Raw genomic sequence first — 9,994 nt, forward strand, 5'->3', positions numbered from 1 at the left:
GATTTACAGGCCGATATTAGGACAGAAAACGGCAGACCATGTTTTGTATCTGGAATAGCTTTTGGTTAGCACTATTACCTAATTAGTCTATTCAAAGTCACGGTTGCAGGGAACGTGTTTTATAAATATCCATCACTTCTCTGTGTAATGCAAGACCTTTTATAAGAGATGTACTGATTTAATACAAAATACTGGTATTGGGGCTGATACTGGCCTTAAATGTTGGACTTTTATGACACTAATTGGCTCATTATCCAATATTGTAATTAGGATTAAAATGCATAAACATTATAGCCGTACTAGCTCATACATGGTTAAGATGTTCATGTAACTCTGGCACTATACAGCCACATTTATTTATTTATTTATTTATTTATTTATTTATTAGGGTTTTAACGTCATGCTTTACACACTTTGGTTACGTTCATGACAGAAACGATAGGTACTCGATACACAAGATCTCCAATTCACCTAACTGCACGTCTTTGGACTGTGGGAGGAAACCGGAGCTCCCGGAGGAAACCCACGCGGAAACGGGGGGAACGTGCAAACTCCGCACAGAAAGGACCCGGACCGCCCCGCCTGGGGATCGAACCCAGGATGTTCTTGCTGTGGGGCGACAGTGCTACACACATAAGAGATGTACTGATTCAATACAAAGTACTGGTATTGGGGCTGATACTGGTTTTAATGTTGGACTTTTATTACACTAATTGGCTCATTATTCAAGATTGTAATTAGGATTAAAATGCATAAACATTATGGCCGTACTAGCTCATACATGGTCAAGATGTTGATGTAACTCTGGGACTATGCCGCCACATTAAGCTGCTTTCTGTTTCATCCAATACAGATTAAAGCCTTTTAGGTCATTTTATAAAACCAATACCATTCAGATATGACTGTGAGAATGTGTGATACTGGATTCACTTAATTCTACCTCTACATAAGTAAATAAACAAATAGATACAGTATATTTAAGTCTAAACTTGTATTTGTATATAACCGTCCTACACTTCACACACGAACAGCTTTTCTGATTCCTCATTTGATTCCTATTACAGCAAATCTCAACAGTCATTAAGCCAATATAGAAAACTGAGGCAACTGGAGTAAATGATTATGGTTTCTCACTCGTGCATATCACAGCCTGAGACACGATAAGCCTGCATCCTCGTTAAATAAACCACAGCCATCAAACGACCAACCCGACTTCGACAACCGCTACACTCCTGAGATCTGATTATTTAACACTTTAACAGCTCTGATCTGCTTTTTAGAAACTGCTGTAATGTAAAAGAAGGTGAATATTGTTGGACCACAACACTGTTTCTTTCTCTCTCTGCCCTAACCCACCCATCAAACACCCATGCATGAACGTTAGCCTACTTGCTTGGAAGTGTGGTGGCTGATGGAGCAGAAATGTCACGTCATAACATCTGAACGTTTTCATGTACGTAATGCGATTCACGATACATTAAGATGAATTAAAAAAACATGACAGGTATTTATGTATAGACGTTATTTACTTGAGACAAACAGAATAATACAAAAGGGAAACTACAAAGCTGGACACATTTAATTGATTGATTAGATTAGGCACTGGCATTAGATGAGAAGGCCTGGCTCACAATAAACGTTCCAATTCATCTCAAAGGGGTTTAATGAGGTTTGAGTTAAGGCTTTGTCAGGCCAATAAAAATCTTTCACAACTACTCAAACCATATCTTTATGGGCCTGCTTTGTACACAGGGGTACAGTCTCGCTATGGGTGCATTTAACACACATAAACTAAACCATTAGTAGGGGTGTGCATATAATTTTGGCCATATAGCAAACCTGGTTTGTGGCCTTTTAATTAAGGATGAAAATATCGATGTAAGCCCAGCAAATACTTCTGTTTTCAACCTGTAAGGATGTCTCAGATGATTTTTCGTCCTAAATGTAATCCTAAATCGCTTTAGTAGATACAGATATCAGTACTATATGAAATTCCCTCAAACGCTGCAAAAACTAGGCTAGGATTAAACCCATGCTGCTGACCGTCTTCCACGCTACCAGCTGTGCTTCTGTGCCCATCCCATATACTGACTTTTAGAATAAATGACTAAAATATTCAAGTCCAGAGAGATAAATCAGTATATTGATTTTTACTATTTTGTCTCAAAAGAACAAGTCCAATGGCAAGGATAAGACTCCCTAACTATACTGCATTAAATATAATATTAAATTATACACTACTATACAATATCATATATATATAATATTAAGTTAAATATTACTATACTATAATAAACAATAAATATGTAATTACTATAACGATGTAATATTAGATTAAAGGAACCCCCATGCCTTCTACCACAACTGGCAGCCTAGATAAGAAATGGATTTACAGTACTGTATTTAATTAGAACTTGGCAAACTGATTCTACAATTTTTCGTTCTATAAACCCATTAAAATTAAATAATCACAAGCAATAAGTGCAACAGATGCAACAACATTGCATCCCAACATTAAGGGAACTAAACGTTAAATATAGAGTTTTTTGCTGCTTAGAAGATTAAAATGATATTCATACATTCACAGACTTATTACTCATAATCCTGGCACATTAATGTGTCCCCATTGAACACAGAAATCATACTAATAGCAAAATAAAGTTAAAGTGGCTGATATCCTCACATCATCTATTACCATCTGGTCTGGTTCCTCCACATCACAAGAACGAGCCAAACTCCAACGTATGATCAGGACGGCGGAGAGGATCATTGGATGTAGTCGGCCGACACTTCGGGACATCTACAACAGCAGAGTGCTGATCAGGACAGAGTGCTGGGGCTCTAGGACTATACAGCCACATTTATTTATTTATTTATTAGGATTTTTACGTCATGTTTTACACACTTCGGTTACGTTAATGACAGGAACGGTAGTCACTCATCAGTTCACAAGGTTATATCGAACACATTCATGGACGATTGCTGATCATGGAGACACAAAATGACAGCAGACCCCTCTCATCCAGGACATCACCTCTTTCAAACACTTCTGTTTGCAGAAGACTCGGGACAATAAAAACGAACACAACCAGACGTGCCTACAGCTGTTTTTCCAAGAGCCGTAACAATTCTTAACCACAGTTGCTCTCTTGGTTATTTAATACGTATTTAACAGACCAGACAGCGCTGCATTATTATGTGTATCACCAAAACAAATTCCTCGTATGAGTAACATACCTGGCGAAATAAAGTGATTCTGATATGGACTGTAAATAGAGATTCTGAACTTTAACACAGTACCTCAGGTGGGATGGATGGATGGATGGATGGATGGATGGATGGATGGATGGATGGATGGATGATGGATGGATGGATGGATGGATGGTTTATTGATCCCGAAGGAAATTAAAGCCCCAGTAGCATAATACAACAAATAATTAACAGTACAAAACAAAAGCAAACAGAAAAGGAAAAAATAGAACCGAGTCTTTCTTGTGATTAACATAAAATGAATAACTACTAAATGTAGTGATGCATGAGGTATATTGCTAGTGTAAAAATTTAATAGTTATTAAATTATTAAATAGTAAAGTGACATGTGACAATATTGCACAATGAGGCCAATACAGCCGTATATATATACATACACATATATACCCATATACATACATATTCACACATGCAAATACATACACATATGCAAATACATACACACATATATATACACACACCTGCACATGCACATGCATACAAGTACGTACACACATGGCTACACTAGAAACCCTCACTCTTTAGCTACAGTCGGCCGTCCCTGCCTGGTGGAGTTGTAGAGCCTAATGGCTCTGAGCTCATAACGCTCCGTTTACGTTCGTTTATTAGGATTTTAACGTCATGTTTTTACACTTTGGTCACATTCATGACAGGAACGGTAGTCACTCATTACACAGGGTTATATCGAACACAGACGTGGACGATTTAGTATCTTCAATTCACCTCACTTGCACGTCTTTGGACTGTGGGAGGAAACCGGAGCACCCGGAGGAAACCCGCGCGGACACGGGGGAGAGCATGCAAACTCCGCACAGAAAGGACCCGGACCGGACCGGACCGCCCGGGGATCGAACCCGGGACCTTCTCGCTGTGTGCCGCCCAGGTGTGTATCGGTGTGCCACCTCTAATCCTGCAGATTTCAATTTGCTGTTTTCAAATAGATGAATAAAAAGACTAAGGATCACGAATCTGATAACCAGATTTTACAAAATACATAAGTGAACAAATATGCTCAGAAATTGGTGTTGAACTTCCTCAGCAGTGTGAGATACAGGGGAAGAATCAGGGCTCCTCCTCTGGCCGCTACTGGCTGATAAACCCGCTCAAATTTGGCGCTACTTGGTTTGGGAGGGCCAATAAAAGAGGCTGGCGCGCCAAAATGACAAATATACTTATTCGAACTCAAACTGCTGCTTTTTTTGCTCGAAATGGGGCTAAACAAAGCACAAGTCTGCACCGCTCGAGTCCTAAAGTTTGCACCCGAACACCAGTCCAACACACAAAGTCCAGTATTGAGAAATGTAAACAACAGCATTGTGCGTGTGCAGGTATATTCAGGAAACACACAGGCTTGCACACTGCACATAAAGGCTTGTTTATACTCCAACGATGCTTAGTGACGCATTATAAAGGTTTATTCTCTACACTGAACGTGCATAACAGCGATAATATCACAGGAGGAGAGAGAAATGTGCAGCCGCGCTAGCTTTAGCACTTTAGCACTGTAGCACCGTGTCTCAATCACAATAGTAACAGCAGCGCCATAGTAACAACACAACAGCAACCAGCCAGAATCACATTTCTAGGTCGTTTACGAACACACAGCTGAGCAGGTCGACCCTACTGTAGGTGTATTCCCATACAGCCTGTTAGCCAGCATTATACACGGCGCATATCATGCAGGCTGGCCATAGAGAGGCGCTCCCATCCCCCCACTCAACATTCTCCCTCACACCGTCCTCCATCTTTGATACGAACCACCAGCCGCACAAACATTCCCCAAATACTCCCAAACTCGGCCAAACTCACCTCACGCCGTCCGAGAGAACCCTCCGCGACGCGTCCCGCCGATAATTCGCCGAATTAAACGAAAGAATAGTTAATGTTTTATATTGTAATTTTAGACGTGAAGCGGAACCGCGCCTTTCGCCGGAGAAGCAATCCTAAACTGCCATCTGGTGGCATTCAGCGCGTGCAAATGGCGCGCGCGCACTCTGATCTCAGCTCGCCTCCTGCTGGACCGAAGCGGAACTGCAGCCTCGGTGCGACGCGGTTTACACCAGTGGGGGGGATTCGATCCATCACTCATCACAGTCACATGTTCACAGTTAACGTTTACAGCATGTAGCAGACGCTGTTTACCATGTAAACAATTAAGGGTTAAGGGCCTTGCTCAAGGGCCCAACAGAGGCAACCTGGCAGTGTGTGTGTGTGTGTGGGAGGGGGGGGGGTTCAATCCATCACCCATCACTCATCACAGTCACATGTTCACAGTTAACGTTTACAGCATGTAGCAGACGCTTATTACCATGTAAACAATTAAGGGTTAAGGGCCTTGCTCAAGGGCCCAACAGAGGCAACCTGGCAGTGTGTGTGTGTGTGTGTGTGTGTGGGGGGGGGGGGGGGGGGTTCGATCCATCACTCATCACTCATCACAGTCACATGTTCACAGTTAACGTTTACAGCATGTAGCAGACGCTTATTACCATGTAAACAATTAAGGGTTAAGGGCCTTGCTCAAGGGCCCAACAGAGGCAACCTGGCAGTGTGTGTGTGTGTGGGGGGGGGGGGGGGGGGGGGTCAATCCATCACCCATCACTCATCACAGTCACATGTTCACAGTTAACGTTTACAGCATGTAGCAGACGCTTATTACCATGTAAACAATTAAGGGTTAAGGGCCTTGCTCAAGGGCCCAACAGAGGCAACCTAACAGTGTGTGTGTGTGGGGGGGGATTCGATCCATCACCCATCACTCATCACAGCCACATGTTCACAGTTAACGTTTACAGCATGTAGCAGACGCTTATTACCATGTAAACAATTAAGGGTTAAGGGCCTTGTTCAAGGGCCCAACAGAGGCAACCTAACAGTGTGTGTGTGTGTGGGGGGGGGTGGGGGTTCAATCCATCACCCATCACTCATCACAGTCACATGTTCACAGTTAACGTTTACAGCATGTAGCAGACGCTTATTACCATGTAAACAATTAAGGGTTAAGGGCCTTGCTCAAGGGCCCAACAGAGGCAACCTAACAGTGTGTGTGTGTGGGGGGGGATTCGATCCATCACTCATCACTCATCACAGTCACATGTTCACAGTTAACGTTTACAGCATGTAGCAGACGCTTTTTACCATGTAAACAATTAAGGGTTAAGGGCCTTGCTCAAGGGCCCAACAGAGGCAACCTGGCAGTGTGTGTGTGTGTGTGTGTGGGGGGGGATTCAATTCATCACCCATCACTCATCACAGTCACATGTTCACAGTTAACGTTTACAGCATGTAGCAGACGCTGTTTACCATGTAAACAATTAAGGGTTAAGGGCCTTGCTCAAGGGCCCAACAGAGGCAACCTGGCAGTGTGTGTGTGTGGGGGGGGGGGATTCAATCCATCACTCATCACTCATCACAGTCACATGTTCACAGTTAACGTTTACAGCATGTAGCAGACGCTGTTTACCATGTAAACAATTAAGGGTTAAGGGCCTTGCTCAAGGGCCCAACAGAGGCAACCTGGCAGTGTGTGTGTGTGTGGGGGGGGGGATTCAATCCATCACTCATCACTCATCACAGTCACATGTTCACAGTTAACGTTTACAGCATTTAGCAGACGCTTATTACCATGTAAACAATTAAGGGTTAAGGGCCTTGCTCAAGGGCCCAACAGAGGCAACCTGGCAGTGTGTGTGTGTGTGGGTGGGGGGGGATTCAATCCATCACCCATCACTCATCACAGTCACATGTTCACAGTTAACGTTTACAGCATGTAGCAGACGCTTTTTACCATGTAAACAATTAAGGGTTAAGGGCCTTGCTCAAGGGCCAAACAGAGGCAACCTGGCAGTGTGTGTGTGTGTGTGGGGGGGGGGGGTTCAATCCATCACTCTTTACTCATCACAGTCACATGTTCACAGTTAACGTTTACAGCATGTAGCAGACGCTTTTTACCATGTAAACAATTAAGGGTTAAGGGCCTTGCTCAAGGGCCAAACAGAGGCAACCTGGCAGTGTGTGTGTGTGTGTGGGGGGGGGGGGATTCAATTCATCACCCATCACTCATCACAGTCACATGTTCACAGTTAACGTTTACAGCATGTAGCAGACGCTGTTTACCATGTAAACAATTAAGGGTTAAGGGCCTTGCTCAAGGGCCCAACAGAGGCAACCTGGCAGTGTGTGTGTGGGGGGGGGGGGGGGATTCAATTCATCACTCATCACTCATTTACATTTTCAGCATTTACCAGACGCTTTTATCCAAGGCGACTTACACAATGAGCGGAACACGATGAGCAATTGAGGGTTAAGGGCCTTGCTCAGGGACCCAACAGTGGCAACTTGGTGGTGGCGGGGCTTGAACCGGCAACCTTCTGTTTACTAGTCCGGTACCTCAACCACTGAGCTATCACTGGCCCACACTCATCACAGTCACATGTTCACAGTTAACGTTTACAGCATGTAGCAGACGCTGTTTACCATGTAAACAATTAAGGGTTAAGGGCCTTGCTCAAGGGCCCAACAGTGGCAGCCTGTTACATGTTTACAGTTAACATTTACAGCATTTGGGCGGCACGGTGGCTCGGTGGGTAGCACTGTCGCCTCACAGCAAGAAGGTCCTGGGTTCGATCCCCAGGTGGAGCGGTCCGGGTCCTTTCTGTGTGGAGTTTGCATGTTCTCCCCGTGTCTGCGTGTGGGTTTCCTCCGGGAGCTCCGGTTTCCTCCCACAGTCCAAAAAACACATGCAGTCAGGTGAATTGGAGACACTGAATTGCCCTATAAGTGACTGTGTGTGTGTGTGTGTGTGTTTGTGTATGTGTGTCCTGCGATGGACTGGCATCCCGTCCAGGGTGTTACTGTGTGCCTTGCGCCCGTTGAAAAGCATTTAGCAGACGCTTTTTACCATGTACACAATTAAGGGTTAAGGGCCCAACAGTGGCAACCTGGCAGTAGGGTGGGGGGGATTCAATCCACCACTCATTACAGTCACATGTTCACAGTTAACGTTTACAGCATGTAGCAGACGCTGTTTACCAATTAAGGGTTAAGGGCCTTGCTCAAGGGCCCAACAGTGGCAACCTGGCAGTGTGTGTGTGTGTGTGTGGGGGGGGGGGGGGGGGGGGGGGTTCGATTCCTAGAAGCAGAGGTTCAATTTGCATGTTCTCCCCGTGTCCCGTGAATAGACTAGAGACATTTTCTTCTATAAATTATTGCTGTTGGCTTTATACTCTTCTCCCGGCATTGACACTGAGGTAATTAAAAATCCCAACAACACTGCTGGACCTACTACATTAATAATATGCACACTAGCATGTCATTACCATTCAGTGGAACTGCAGTGCTGAGAATCCTATACGTGGCCCTTTCAGCTGATAAGGGGGTGGGGTAAAGGGGTGGTGACAAAGTCTACAAAGCAACAGATGGGCTACAGTCAGTAACTGTATAAGATTCCTTTATTGATCCCCATTGGGGAAATATGACAGGGGGAAATATTGATCCCCATGGGAGAAATTAGTATACACACTAAGTTCATATTTGTGGTAGACGTAGCTTATAAAATAATGCATGTAATACCGGATAGGTGTATCTAATGAAGTTCTCATGAGTGTATAATAAACAATTAGTATGGTCTGTTTAATTAGCCAATTCAAATATATCTAATAGGTATAGAATGCTTATAAAATTCTTTCCACCTGGGTTTGTGCAGTTCATCAGGTTATTATTCTAATTATTCATTGCAGATCCTTTTAAATCCAGTCAGTTTGAAAAACTCCTCACAGACAGTAACAGGAGTCGATGTTTAAACCGAGCTCCTTAGAAACATGTTCTTCTGAGGCACCCACACTTCCTGCATCCCCACCCAATTCATATGCAAATTACATAATTCCATAACAAAGAACTTCTTTTGACAAACACTACTGTCATTACCATCACACAAAGCTTTTAGGGACCCATAAAATTTGTCAAACTGCTGTCTACGTAGCTGTAAAGAATAAGAGAATCACCAGGGAAACACGGGGCTAACATGGCATGATTGTTGCTATTCCAATAGGGTAAAAATATCTGAAGAACACTGTGCTGTCTTGTTTACACTGCTGCTATACACCTAATAAACGTGGCCCCAGAAGCCTTTTACTTCACAAAGGAAAACCTGGAGAACTCGCTTACAAGCTGAAGTGGCTAACATCTCAATATACTATGAGTAAATGAGGAAAACACACTAATCATGTATATCTATAAACATTAGAACATTATCTTTTATGACTACAATTTGGAGACAACCTACCAATAGTCCCGGATTAGAATTTTGGCCCTCTCTTTGGGGTGATTGGGTTTGACGCCTCTGTTTTAAAGTGTTGGCAGAGTACATCAATGATCCTTTCTGCTGTCCTGATCATGTGCTCGAATTATGTTTGGCTCGTTCATGTGAGGTGGAGGATAGATAGATAGATGGATGGGTGGATGGATGGATGGACAGACATACAGACAGACAGACAGACAGACAGACAGACAGATACTTTATTAATTCCGAAGGAAATTAGGATTGATGTTGCAGACGGTTATGGATGATGTGATGGATGGATGGACAGATAGATAAATAGACAGACAGACAATTAGACAGACAGACAGACAGACAGACACTTTATTTACCCCGAAGGAAATTAGGATTGGTGTTGCAGATGGTTATGGGTGATGTGATGCATGGACGGATAGATAGATAAATAGATAG

At 43.5% G+C, this 9,994-nt stretch overlaps 1 protein-coding gene across 3 annotated transcripts in view; it reads right to left on the bottom strand.

Annotated features, from left to right (window-relative positions):
• The window catches only part of stag1b (STAG1 cohesin complex component b), a 44,084-nt gene extending 38,892 nt beyond the window's left edge, over nt 1–5,192 (bottom strand). For 2 of the 3 annotated variants that reach the window (XM_062985290.1, XM_062985288.1), the window contains exon 1: nt 5,080–5,192. The gene's annotated coding sequence lies outside the window, so the exon portion shown is untranslated. Of the gene's footprint in view, nt 1–2,683; nt 2,734–5,079 lie in introns of those variants that run through there. The other variant, XM_062985289.1, reaches the window with a different exon arrangement.
• Between the last annotated feature and the right edge of the window lie 4,802 nt (nt 5,193–9,994).

This window comes from Trichomycterus rosablanca, chromosome 23 (assembly GCF_030014385.1).
Source record: "Trichomycterus rosablanca isolate fTriRos1 chromosome 23, fTriRos1.hap1, whole genome shotgun sequence".
Lineage (NCBI taxonomy): Eukaryota > Metazoa > Chordata > Actinopteri > Siluriformes > Trichomycteridae > Trichomycterus > Trichomycterus rosablanca.